The sequence below is a fragment of the Sipha flava genome, unplaced genomic scaffold (assembly GCF_003268045.1).
Source record: "Sipha flava isolate LNK unplaced genomic scaffold, YSA_version1 207_pilon_pilon, whole genome shotgun sequence".
In the NCBI taxonomy this organism is placed as follows: domain Eukaryota; kingdom Metazoa; phylum Arthropoda; class Insecta; order Hemiptera; family Aphididae; genus Sipha; species Sipha flava.
Genome location: NW_020272813.1, coordinates 1,506,548 through 1,520,930, shown reverse-complemented (window position 1 = coordinate 1,520,930; position 14,383 = coordinate 1,506,548). Strand labels below are relative to the sequence as shown.

Genomic DNA, 14,383 nt, shown 5'->3' with positions numbered 1-14,383 from the left:
TTGCTTTATTTCTAATCTAACACTATTTTTGTTAAATATTTCCGTCAATAACTGATGTCTTATAAGTTATAACAAATCTGTTGTACATTTTCGTTTAGTTTCCGATTTCGGCGAAATAACGATGGACGCCATTTGTTTAATACCGAGAGAAAAATGTTGTATAGTGTTGAATAATTTTAAATTTTGAGAGTATAAGAAATTAAAAAATGGAAATTTCAATTTTCGGTGTACTAATAAATTTTGTAATGCTAGTGTAATTGTAAGCAATAACAGTGACCAAATTGTTGACCAATCTTAAAGTTGGGAGCATAACCATGAGGTGTATTCAGATCAAATTATATCTAGAGAAATTGTAAGGAGCTTATTGAAAAGTGAGGCAGAAAATGATCTGCATACTCGTCCAAACAAATTAACACGCCTAGAATTAAGGGTACTTTTCTGTTATGCCTACTACCGTGACTACTTAATTTTGTTATCTCGACTACTATAGTACTATTTTTAATATACGTATTTTAATACATAATACACGTCATAAATTACCATTTAAATTATAATGTATATTAAAGCGTTTTCCATCTATTTAATTAATTACACTACACTTGTGTAGTGATATCACACCCCACGGGTGTACCTAGCTAATGTACTACTCTGGCGTATTAAATGGAACATGATAACATGTTTAATTTACATTGGTCAGTCGAATGCTGTTAAAAATACCATTTCAAATTTGGTTTATTCTAAATATATATTGTTTTTATTTTATTATTTCATACCTATTACCTAATTAATTTAGCATGGACGCCGAGGTTCAGTTCCATTTAAATAATAAAATATATTATTTTCGAATACCAACAAATATGGTGCTAACCTCTCACCAAGTATGTATTTATAATCAATTTATAAAATCGCGTTCATCTAGGACGCACCGGTAGTCGAGATAACAGAATTGAGAGTCGCAGTAGTCGCGGCATCGAGTGGTAGTAGGGACAACAGAAAAGTACCGAATTAAGAAATAGTGACGTTGCTGAGAACATGGAACATGGTGATTTGAAGCTGATACGTCGCTCAATATATGATGTACGAAAAAAACACTTACCCACACTACCATCAAACTATGACGTGTCTTTAAAGCAACTTTTAGAAATGAAAGAAACGTTGTTGTATAAAGGTAATCAATTTTGTTTTTCGTGCAATGATAATTCTGTTATTTTATTTACTTGTTAAAATAACTTGAAAGTGCTTTCTAATAATCAGGGCTCATAACTTATAGCTCTAAAAAAAGTAGTTATAAGCGCTATAATATGCTCTTAGAAATATTCATAGAAGCGCTTTATAACTATGCACTACTATGCATTAAAAATACAAAAATATAAAAAAAATAATATAACATGTATAAAAAAAAATGTAAACATTTATTATTAAAATTCCGATCGCATTGCTATATGATATAAATAAATATATAATCTAAACCTAAAGAAGAAGAAAATAATTAGTTAATTAACATGAATTAATTACACATATAAAAATTAATACTACTGTAGTTAATTTTTATCGTTAAAATAAATGTTTTAAATACTACGGAACTGAAAAAGACTTTAAAAGCAAAATAGCAAATAATACATTTCTAAATATGCAAGAATAAGTTTGCAAAATAGAAAAAAAAGCAAAATACGAGTAGCTCTTATACTTTGAAATATGCAAAAATATGCAACATAAAATTTTGCATTAAGCTTTTTAGCCATCTAAAACAAATTTATAGCTCACTTAGATATTTCTAGGACCTCTTAAAAAAAAAAAAAAAAAAATGTAAATGCTATAAGTTATGAGCCCTGCTAATAATGAACACGTGTTTGGTGATGGAACTTTTACAAATGCGCCAAAACATTTCATGCAATTGTATACAATTCATGCTTATACAAATTATTATAATTTACCAGTAGTATACTATTTTTTAAAAAATAAACATGCATCAACATATGTGTTCATGTAGAAAACCATAATGAACTTTTTAATGTAGTTAGTAGGAAAAAACTTAATTGTAAAAATATGCATGCAGATTTTGAAAAAGCTGTACACAATGCTGTTCTTCAGAGTTTTCAGCAGTGTAAAATAGGTTGCTGTAAATTCCATTTAGGAGAAAGTTGGTTCAGGCGTTTGCAGAAAAATAAAAGCTTATTTAAAGAATACTCAAATGATTCTGAAGTTAGTAGGTGGCTTAAATATTTTTTTGGTTTACCTTATTTAAACCCTAATGACGTTTCGGACGCATTTACTGAAATTATTTCAATAGCTCCATGTAACATAAGTAAGGATTTTTTTAGACTATATATTAAAAAATTATATTGATGTTGATGCTGATTTTGAGTCAGAATTATGGGCTAGTGAACCAGACAATAGCCCAAGAACTACGAACGGAGCTGAAAATTTTCACATGCACTTCAATAGTCAATTTTATACCCCCCCACCATCATATTCACCAAATTATTCAAATACTTATGAAAATTCAAGTCGATACTGATTTAAAAATTAATTTACTAAAAAAAAAAAAATAAAGAAAATACCCGTAGAAAAGAAATATTAAAAAAAAAAATTTACATGAAAAAAACATATTGACATTTTAACATGTTTAATGCAAACGTGTACCAATATATAATCAGTATGTACTCAAAATTATTTTGAGGACTTGATTGTAAACAAATTATTGTAAATAAAATTATTTTTAATCGAACAAATTGAAAATAACGATGGCCTGCTAAGGAATGTTAAATTAAATAACTCAAACAACATTTTTAAACCCGCCAATCTATAACACAACAATATGATTATAGATAGAAAGTCCTAAGCTTTATAAAGGGTGCAGAAAAATGCTGTAGAGTATAATAATGAAAACATTTTTTGATCCACAGCCCGGCTTATAACCAATTCGAAAATTTGGAGGTAGGTACACAGGTTATGTACACCTATACATGAGTAAATTTCTTCGAAAAAAAGATTTCTATTGTTCGCAAAATTTGCGCAAATGAGTTGTAAAAAAAGTAAATGTGCGCAAACGAGTTGTAACCCTACATTTTTCATAAGTTCAAATTCTTAGCTTATCAAAAACGTAATTCGTAAAAGAGCAAAACTGAAACTAAATATCGCAATTAAAACGGAGAAAAATGTATTTTTATGATATTTTTCTGATAATCTATATCTAAATATATATATTTTTTATTATTTATGTTTATACTTGAGTTATAGAAATAGTCCCTTGATGCCCACTCTTTTTAGGATTTTATATTATATAGATTTGTAGAAGGCCACGACACCATTTTTTTCAGTTTTTCTTTTTTTAGGGGAGGGAGGGGTATTCCTAAGAATCTATGAAGATTAATCTTTTGCGAGGATATTTGAATGATTTTTTAAGGATTTGTGGTATTACCGAGTATAGTAATTTGTAGCAGTTTGACTATTGTTTTCATTTATAGGTCCGCGATAGTTTAGTTCGTGACGTAAAATCGAACATTTGTGGTTAAGCGGACCATTTTATTTTAGGTTATTTGTATTTTGTTTAGGTTAGATTTTTTAGCGGTTCCCCAAATTCGTATACTGTATTTTTAGATTGGTTTGAAAAGAATTTTATATAGATTTAATTTTTTACAGTGTGTAAGATTTTCGATTTTAAATGGTAGATTTGTCTGAATGAGTCCAGACGAGCGTTTACTTTGATTTTGTTCAGTGGACGTGGTGTCACCAGTTAAATTTTTTATTAAAGAGTACTCCGAGGTATTTGGTTGTATATGACGTTTTTGTTATAATGTTACTTAACGACAGTGGTGGGCATATTCCGTGTTTGACTGTAAAGGTGATATAGCATGATTTATTTTCATTCATCTTAACTTTTCAATTTTATACCAACACTCAAACACGAATAAAATTCAACTACCATGCCGATATATTTTACATTCTGAAGCTATGTACTCATTAATATATGTATAGATTCATTGAGAAGGGATTTTTCTAAAATCAAATTTTCAAATGCCAAAATAGTATTAGATCCTGGGTTCGATATGGTCATTTTTTCACTTTTGGATTGCTTAGAAAGTATTTTATTTTGTTTCATATGTTAATTTTAATTACTACCGATATTGAGGTACGTGCAACTTAATATTATATAAAAATATAAAAATAAATATCAATATAATATTATTCAACGATTATGCGTTATTATTAATATTAATATTTATTTATTTTAGATTAAAATTATCGTAATTTCTCTAATTTAAAATAATAAAATATTTCCCGGACAAACTCGGGTTATTCAGTTTGTAATATCATTACTTATACATATTATGTTTGATTATCGTAAACACCATTTTTTATTTGGTTCTACCATATAGGTTGGCTTTTCATTTTATTGTGTGGTATGTGTAAAATGTTTGCAATGACCATTTATCGCTGTATACTTAAAAGGAAAAAATTACAAATTATAACGAACATATTATTTTGACATCAATGTATATTATCGCTAGGGATCATGCTCAAATGTTGTCCGAAACGTCACCACGTCGAATGAAAAGTACAATAATGATTAAAATACACCTTTTTCCTTATAACTATTTGGAGTTGCCTTAGTAAATTCATACAGTAAAATCATAATTGAAACAAAATAAATGTGTTAACATTTTGATATAAGAAAAATCGTTCGATAATATTGATATTATGAAGAGGATTTTACTAATAATTTAGTGGGACAATCAGATCGTTGTTAAAGAAATGGTGCCAATGTATCCCGTGGACACTCATTGGATTTTTCTTTACAGTTTTGATAAACATGATGTACCTAGTCGAAAACACACTAATCGAGGGTAAACTGTAAATTCACACATTAAGTGCACAGAACCTTCATAGAACATAGAAACTCATAAACAAAACCGTAACATACATGCAAATCAAAAAAAAGAGTGTGATGATCAAAATACTAACAACGATAACGTCAATAACGAATGGCAATAACGAAAATAACTATGGCAGCATCGATCGTGAGAGTAACAACAATTTAAACGTGTCAGATTTCCTATAAAATTTTACTATAATGCCATCGATAACGGTGCAGCCACTATAGGTCACAGGCGAAGACGGGTAATTTAGCTAGTATAATATATTGTCCATAAACCATTCATAAATATTTGAATGCATATTTATTTGGTCTCAACGAGGTAATTCGAAACTTGAAGTTTTTTAATTTAAAATGTTATGAACTTATTCCTCAGTGTAAATTGTTCGGAGTCAACAACTATATGTAATGCACGGTACCACTGAACTTTCTTTACCCTTTATTTTAATAACTCAATATGTTTGTTCTAGAATATTGAAAAGATTCATATCTCTCCCCCTCCCCTACATCGGAATTTCGAATTAAAATATTTATCATCGTTAATGCTTGATAATTGTTTGTGCTTAACATTATACTGAGATATCAGGGATATTTATATGAGTTACAAGTTCTGTCTGAAACTCCTATCTTGTTATCATTTGATAAGTGCTACAAAATTCCAATTTATTAGATGGTTTTACTATCAAACCATTAGTATAGAAGATATTTTTCATACTACGATTTTTGGATTCTTCTCCAAGACATAAGAAGAGCAACGCGAGATTTCGCTATACATAGCCATTGCGTCTACCATAAAATTGAGTTTTATTAAACGTCCAATCACACGTTTGATGTCCGTAAAACATATTTATCGACAAAACATTATTAATTTCGTGCATTTCGCATTCGATCGTAAAATACGTTTTTTGGTAATTTTGGCCAATTCGATCGTCAACTCGGTAATACTTAATAGTACTAATAATAAATAATAATGTGTTTACGCGGGTTGTGTTAATAACCGTTTGAACAAGGGTGTCGCATCGTTAATCTCCGTTATTCCACTTATTTATTTATTTTTTGAGATTAGGGAGGAGGGGTATAAGGAGGTGATTTACGCGCATAATTGTACGCTCGGCTATGACGGGCTGAAGGGCGGAGGAATACGCAACGTTTCGAGAGCGACCCTCTTCAAGGAAACGACGACAAAACCGATTTAAATTATTTTCAATATATACCGAGATGAGTGTCATCCATGGTGAATCATATTGCTCGGCGCGCACAACATAAGTGGATTTGTTAAAAAAAAAAAAAAATGCACCGAATCGTTTAGCATTCGATTCGCGTTAACATATATTAATAATAATCGAATCGCAAGTACTATACAATAATAATAATAATAATAATAATAATAATAATAATTATTATTATTATAATATATTCCATAGTTTGAAATTAATAAAAATTGCGATCTATTTTCAACCCGCTCGGTGTTGATTGTATATTAATGCTGCTGTATTGTGCATTATAGTATATAACACATTGTTGTATATACTACGTACACACGCTTACATATTAAACGTGTTAACCATCGTCATACGATTAGGATAAGCACAATTTTTCACTTAAAATAAATTCAGTATAATTTGATGATAATAGTTTATAATTTTTCAAAGCGATATTATTACTAAGTTGCGCACATTTGATATATTGGCTATATTTGATGTTATTAAATTGTAATTTTTTTTATTAAATTTAATAAAATGAAAATTAGGAAGTAATTAATGTAAAATAAATTTAGAGACATGGAAGAATGATGTAATAAAAATTAATATTTAAAAAATATTATAGGAGATAATAAGTTCGACACTACCTAACTTATTTGTTCACCAGCTAGATCATGTTTTCGATCACTCGATGAAAATTGTCGATAAAATTACTAAAAGACAAGTTTAATATTCAGAAAATTAATATAAATTGAAAGTTAAGTAGATAAACATTTTAAAATGTTGAAATGTAAATCAGATTTTGTTTACGTTTTTGAATTATCGAATATACTATAACTTTATAAATTACCAATCATAATAATATATTTTATTGAATAATACGAGTATTTAGTAAATGATAAAAGAAAATATTTTCCGAATTTTTGAACATCGTATTTATATAGTATTATATTTCAGTTGCATACAAAACAATAAAAAGGATCTCTTTGGGTCCGTTTACAACACGAATGCCCAAGATCATTGTTTCATCCGTACATGGATAACATATTAAAATTTGTAAAGCCATATTCAATTATTTATTCATTTTAATAATACAACTACTATATTAATGTTGGGATTGTTCATAAGCTTGTACAACAAAACATAAACGACAAACAAATTATTTCAACTTTCTAATATAATAACATATTCTACATGAAAAATAATTTATTAGTTATGACTAGATTTTTATGTAAATACATGTTTTTAATGAATGTGTGCACAACCACGGGAATAAGTTATGTCAACGAATCATAGCACAAAGAATCTGAATACAAAATTTTATTTTGCGTATAAGCGCATATTTTTACGTTAAGAGTATACCTTTATATTCATAAAAATCATATTTTAACATATTTCACTAATTAAAAATATATGTATTCAAATATTTCCACGAATTAAAAAAAAATATAGGTATATTTCGACTGCTGCGATGATATGCCTCCAGAATAATTAATAATATTTTGTTATTACCACGGACTTGTAACATGGGCAGGAAAACTAGACTGGTGACCGATATGCATCATGGCAAATTTTCGGTTAGGTTTGCTTCGACGGTGGTTTACACGAGAAAGGTTTAGTTTAGTTTAGCATTAATCAATTATTACTTAGTACTTATTTGCTATATTTTATACTAAAAACTATTCCACTATTATCAAGATGATTCAACTAAAAGGACCGATTTAACAACATTTGTTTTTGATTTATTATTTTTATTTGTGTTATTTTGTTTAGATATTTAACATTAAAAATAATGTTAAAATAATATTGATATTTATTAATGATTATTTTAATAGTGTTATAAATTATACTTTTATTAGTTTAGACTTATAAATAAGTACATACTTTGATGTTAGAAACATATGAATATAAAAGCACAAGATTATTACAAGCATACGTTTAAATTTTTAAAAGAACATAAACATTATGTTTTGACTGCTTTAAGAGAATGTAAACACGCGTTTCTAGTCATGATTAATGTAGTGCAATATTAAACGCGACCGGATGTAAAACTGACAATAATTGGTGATGACACAACTGTAATTGTAACGTCTGAAAGCAATTTAACGAATCACAAAATCGGCGGACGCGCATCGCGGAACTCGTTGGTATGGTATAGGTTTAAAAACAACCCCGTGAAACAGCAAAATTCGTGAACTAACTGACAACCGAGTTTTAGTTGTTCAGAAGATCCCGTTTATACATTAAATTGGAAGTAAAAGGGACGAAGGGGGTGGACCACGCATCCGAGCTTTCGGAATCGCTATTGTTCAGTTGGGTCCAAGATAGGTCGGCACTTCGAAATTCATCAAACGTACTTACTTATATCCCATCTTCTAAACTTTCACTCGGAGCAAAAGAGAATCATGTGTAGTGGCTTGGCGTGCACACGAGTTGCGTCGCTTTCAGCTGTAGAAAGTTGTAGGCATGTCAAAAAAAATAAATTGAAATTCGATTTAAATCACAACTAATATGAAATCGTATACTAAATATAAGATAGTAAAATATTTAAATATATTTTTATTTTTTAAACAAAAAAAGAAAAACCATGTTTCGATAATTGTTTCGGGAATACTTTTACTATACGATTAACTACCATCAACTTTGTTCATACACGTTTTATAGTTATAAAATTGAATATTCATAAAAGTATTTTAAATAATATCACTAATCGTTGATTTACGTAATGGGTTAAACAATAATAGACGGATATATAAAATATAATATAATATTTAGTGATTGCTTATAGATTGCACCACTGACTATATCGTGGAACGCCACTGATCGTGCACAGTCGCGTGGCAAACATATTTTAAACTCTAAGCCAGTGACTTTCAACCTGGGAGTCGCGAATCATAGGTTTGGGAGTCGCCAAAAATAATGGGTGAAATGATTTTTCCATATTATTTAAAAAAAAAAAAAACAAAGTAAATTATTTATTTTGTGAAATTTTTGAGTGTAAATTAATCAAAATTGTTTATCATAAATATTTTATCGATAGTTCAATCCAATTTTGATGAATAAATTTTTTTTTTTTAAAGGGGTTACATTACAAAAAAATATAAAATTGGGGGTCACGATCTGAAAAAGGTTGAAAACTACTGCACTAAGCAATGTATTTAAATAATGACCAACCTTTCCCCCTCCAATTACTAAATAATACATAAGTAAATAACTATTCAATTATACTACCAATAGGATTTTCCTTAATTCCTTTCAAATATCTATAAAAAAACAAATCATAGTAAAAATAATCTGAACACAAAACTGCTTTTTCCGAGTAAGTATATATTTTGATTTTCAGATAATATATTTCTATAAAATTGTATTTCATCATATTTCATTTTTCACTAATTAAAAATATATAAATTCAAATAATTCCACGAATTAAAAAATATTTGTACATTTCGACTGCTATGATAAGATGCCTCCAGAATAATTAATTGTATTATTTTGTTACTACCATGGACTTATAGCACGGGAAGGGAAACTAGACTGGTACCTGAGGTGCACCTAAATTTTACTAAAAACTATTACACTATTATTAAGGTAATGCAATTGAAAGGATGAATGCTAATTTATTTTATCAAAAGATTGTTATTTCATTTATTTTTTTTGTATTTATGTTATTTCGTTTAGAAATTTAGCATTAAAAATAAAGATGATCTATACCAGCGGTTCCCAAACTTTTACAATCACGGAACCTTTAAAAAAATATTTTGTGTTTCGCGGAATCCTAATGTCTTTTTAATTCCAATTCAACTCTAATTTTTTTAAAAAATGTTTTTAATGATACCGTTAATATTGTTAATGATCACTCTTTATTAAAATTAGTTTAAAACACAATTTTTTTTAAATAATATAAAATAATATTTTTTCCAAGTATAATATAAAATAAGTTTCTCGAAATCACATACATCCGGCGGAACCCTTAGCATTGTCCCACGGAACCCTAAGGTTCCGCAGAACACACTTTGGGAAACGCTGATCTAAATTACTTAGTATAATAATTATATGTGATAAAAGATAGAAAACATGATATACATGATTAAGAAATCACCCACTAGAGATTTTTTGCTCGAGAAAAAATAAAGTTAATAAGAGTTATGTTTATTTACTATTATTAATTATTATTTTAGAAATATTATTAACTATTATTTTATTAATTTTATTTTACATATTTTTAAGTACATATTTTGATGTTAAAAAATATATTGTTATGAAAGCATATTTTTAAATATTTCACTGATATTTTATTTCAAGAATATTACAAGCATATAATAAAATTTTTAGAGAAATTAAGCATCGTATTTTAGCCATTTAAAGAGAATATTATTTAGCGCTCTAATTATGACAAAATAGTCATGTTGATAAAATGTGCGGACTTTCAAAATGATGAAAGCTGTCATCTGATATAATTTAAGCGATGGAAAATATACAAGTAATGACTTATAATCAGTTAAAATAGTACTAAATGTAGTTTATAAATAATGTATTTACAGTAATAATTTTGTAGAGGAAAAAAGTAATTAAATTTTAAAGGTTTTAAAGGAACTTCGCCGCGAATCTTTTGAGTTTCTGAACCTTCCTGATAATGTATTTTACGGTGTTCTTTCAGACTCTTTCGACATAGTTTTTCTATAACGTATACCTTCTGCGAGGAAAACTATTGTAAAAACAGCGTAGTAATGTAATTTTAAACTAATTAATTTTATTAATCTTGGCGTACCCGGTATTCGACTAGTGCATATCAGGTTTGTTATTCTTATCTATAGCACCAAAGTCGTATAAATTTAGTCGGGCGAAAAGTATTTAAAGAGACCACAATATCTAAATTTTTTTTCCAATGACGTAACCGAAGGGGGAGTGATTTTTACCCTAAAAATATTGATGCTCAATTTTGAAATAAAATTTTAAAAAATTTGAAAAAATTAGAAAAAAATTTAATTACTCGTTTTTTTGTAATACCTAACAACCAAAGTTGCCAAGAGCGGTAAAACCTGAAAGCGTAAAACCAATTTGCGTTTTTGTTCTTTTGTAGTGGAATAAAAGCTCAACAATAAACTGTATTACTTGATACAATATTATACTCACTATACTTGAGTTGCCACCTCTTCGGGTTTACATATCAATCTAAGGGCTACGGGTTAGTCTTATATAGACTTGTTATTATTATTATGTCTTATATATTTAATTTATACTATTAATAAATACTAATAAAGTAATAACACGAAAATAAGAATAATAAGATTATGAACTAGGGTTTATGAGTCTACAATTACGATTACGAACATGTGATATATTATATCAATGGCGTATATAGGAATTATTTTCACTATGGGCCAATTTACCTCCACCATAGCTACAACTAGAAATTTTTTAAGGAACGGGTGGTTTTAAATATGACGTAAATAATACAAGTATAGGAATTTAAATGTATTAATATATATTTATTATTAAATAAGATACATAATAAATTAAGCATTTTTCTACAGAAGGTAGTAAACGTTTTTGCTTTAAAACACAATTAGTCATGACTGATACTGTTTGAGTGTCCTCATTTTTCGTTAGTCACAACTTGACAAGAAAGAATCATTTTATTATTCGTGTGTATTTTGTATTTAGTATATATTTTTAATACACTTATATGGCTTGTGATGGGGAAATACTAGTAAGTTTAGTGGAAATAAGACCATCCACTTATGATTTTGGAGACAAGGACTAAGTTTTTATTTAGTGGATGAATTCATAATTTTTTCTTATTCTGTTCTTAATTTTGTTATGTGTACCACATGCAAATCGTAACAACTTCATCAGATGACATGATGACAACTGATTATTGTTTTGTCTAGGTAGTGTACACTTTATAAAAACAAATTGTTTTAAGGTGACTAACACGAAAATGACTAACACTGTCTAACGCATTTTTGTTCTTTTGGTGTGTGGCCTAAGACAATCGACAAAACAATTCCTAGCAACCCGTGATAAATTGATAACAATTTACAACAATGTAAATACAATAGTAAACAGAAACTCATTTCTAAAAATAGAACGCGCTATCAAGGTTAGGTTAGTATATATTATAAGATTATAATTCATACAAATAATTGATATATATATTTTTAATTTTATTTATGAAAGCTACAAGTTACAAATAATATAGCTCAACAAAAAAATTACTGATATACTCATTAAATATTAATTTTTAAGTGGCCTGATCGATTTTATAACAACGATGATATATCTAGAAATTAATTTTTAATTCATTCTTGCATTTCTTCTAGATTTTTAATCTTGCACACATTTTTCTATAGAACTGACAACTCTAGATCTAAAAAATAAAAATGAAAATTAGTGTTACAATTGGAAGCCAAAATATTTGAAATGGCGAAAAGAGTTGGACGATACTTTTATAAATTAAATATTAATATTATTACAATCGCCGCGACGTAAGAACAGCAATAATGGATATTTGTTAAAAACCAAAATTAATAAACTTTATTGAAATAAAGATACACACATATTGTTGTAAATATAAAATATACTTACATTTGGTGTGTAGTACCGAGGGTGTTGATAAATTCATATCAACGTTGGAACAATGGTCTAGACGTGTTAACTTTTTATTGGCTATGCATTACGTTATCTAGTATCGTTTTGTATGAGATTAAACGACTAAAGGTTGTCTATTCCCTACTCGTTCGCTATAATTACGACCGAATGCATTAGGGTGACGTGTTGATGTACACAATCACACTCATACCTATTTAATGATACATGTTTACGCAGAGAACAATGACAGAAGGGGGATGAAGAAATGCTTAGAAAAGCATTCCAAAGATAAAAACTTAGGCGTTTCCGTACGACCAGTGGTTGGGGATGGAGAAGGAAATGTTTCTTGGCCGTTTAAATTTTCCTCAGGGGTTAGCATCGAAAGGGAGAAAATAAAGTGAAAAGGCGTTTTAATGACAGACACTGATGATACATTAGCTTTGTGCGAAAGCAGACGTGATGGAAATCCAGTGATATTACGAACACCGAAAATGGCCGGGCTGTAAATCGCATTTGGTTGTCGCATTTTTCCGGTTGGTTTTCCCTGGGCGATTAAGTTACCGGTGCCGATAGGTCAGAGAAATGATTATTTTTCGTCTTTGGGCACGGGAAAAACAAATAATTGGATTTATAAAAATATATCCGTGTAGTATTTCTTAATCAAGTGTAATATTGTACATTCACATCAGCCACAATGGTGTGCGGTTTGAAATATGGTGTTCCGCGTCAAAAACATTTTACCGATTCTAGGTAATAATGAATAATAATATTGTGCAGCAATACAAATGTACAAGACTTAATCGTAGAAAAATCGTGATCTCACGAAATCGTCGTATAATATTATCGTCTATTGAACGTACAGTAAATCTGCTGTTACATATTCAGTGTATCCCGTTGTATAGAGACGAAAAGAATAATAATCATAACTAACGAGCATACATTATATTTGTCAATAATAGGATTGATTGACCTGATTGATTTGATTTACTTGTCTTTATTTTAAATATAAATATATATATATATGTATTTATAAATATATACATATATACATTCACATTCGGTGTCATATATTATGTTGACCTTAATTTCCGTCACATAGTGTTCACGTCATTGGTGATGTGCAATATCGAAGTAGTTGAAAAATATACAAATTCGCGTTTGTAAAAACAGTTCTTATGTTTTCAATACCTATAAGTTCTTTTGTTCATGTAAGTAAGATGATGTAAAAATATAAACTAATTATTTTTTACCGTGTGCATAACGAAGATAAATGCACGTGGTGAAAATAAATGAAGTTCATTATTATTTTTTAAAGGAAATTAATAAATAAAAACAAATTAGAGTAGATACATACAGTGTTGGGACTTATCTAGATAGATTTTTTATCATATTTTATCTTATCTAGATAAATAAAGCTAAGTTATCTAATTACTTATCTAAGATAGAATTTTTACTTATCTAAATAATTGTCTGTATTCTTGCCAAGATTGAGTTATTTTTATTCTTGTACGGAGATGAATCCAACAAATCAGAGATCATCGAAATCGGTCAGCCGTTCTTGAACTATAAATTCTGTAAATAACTTGACTTTCTTTTATACATACAGATTTTGTATTCATGATCATAATTCGTGTATTATTAATAAGTAATTATTATTTCTTGATATGTCATTTTATTTGTATTTTCATATCGGAAAAATATTTTTGGTATTTTT

At 28.3% G+C, this 14,383-nt stretch overlaps 1 pseudogene; it reads left to right on the top strand.

Moving 5' to 3' along the window:
* The first annotated feature begins 1,032 nt into the window (after positions 1 to 1,032).
* Positions 1,033 to 14,383, top strand: part of LOC112682582 — a 17,804-nt pseudogene continuing 4,453 nt past the window's right edge.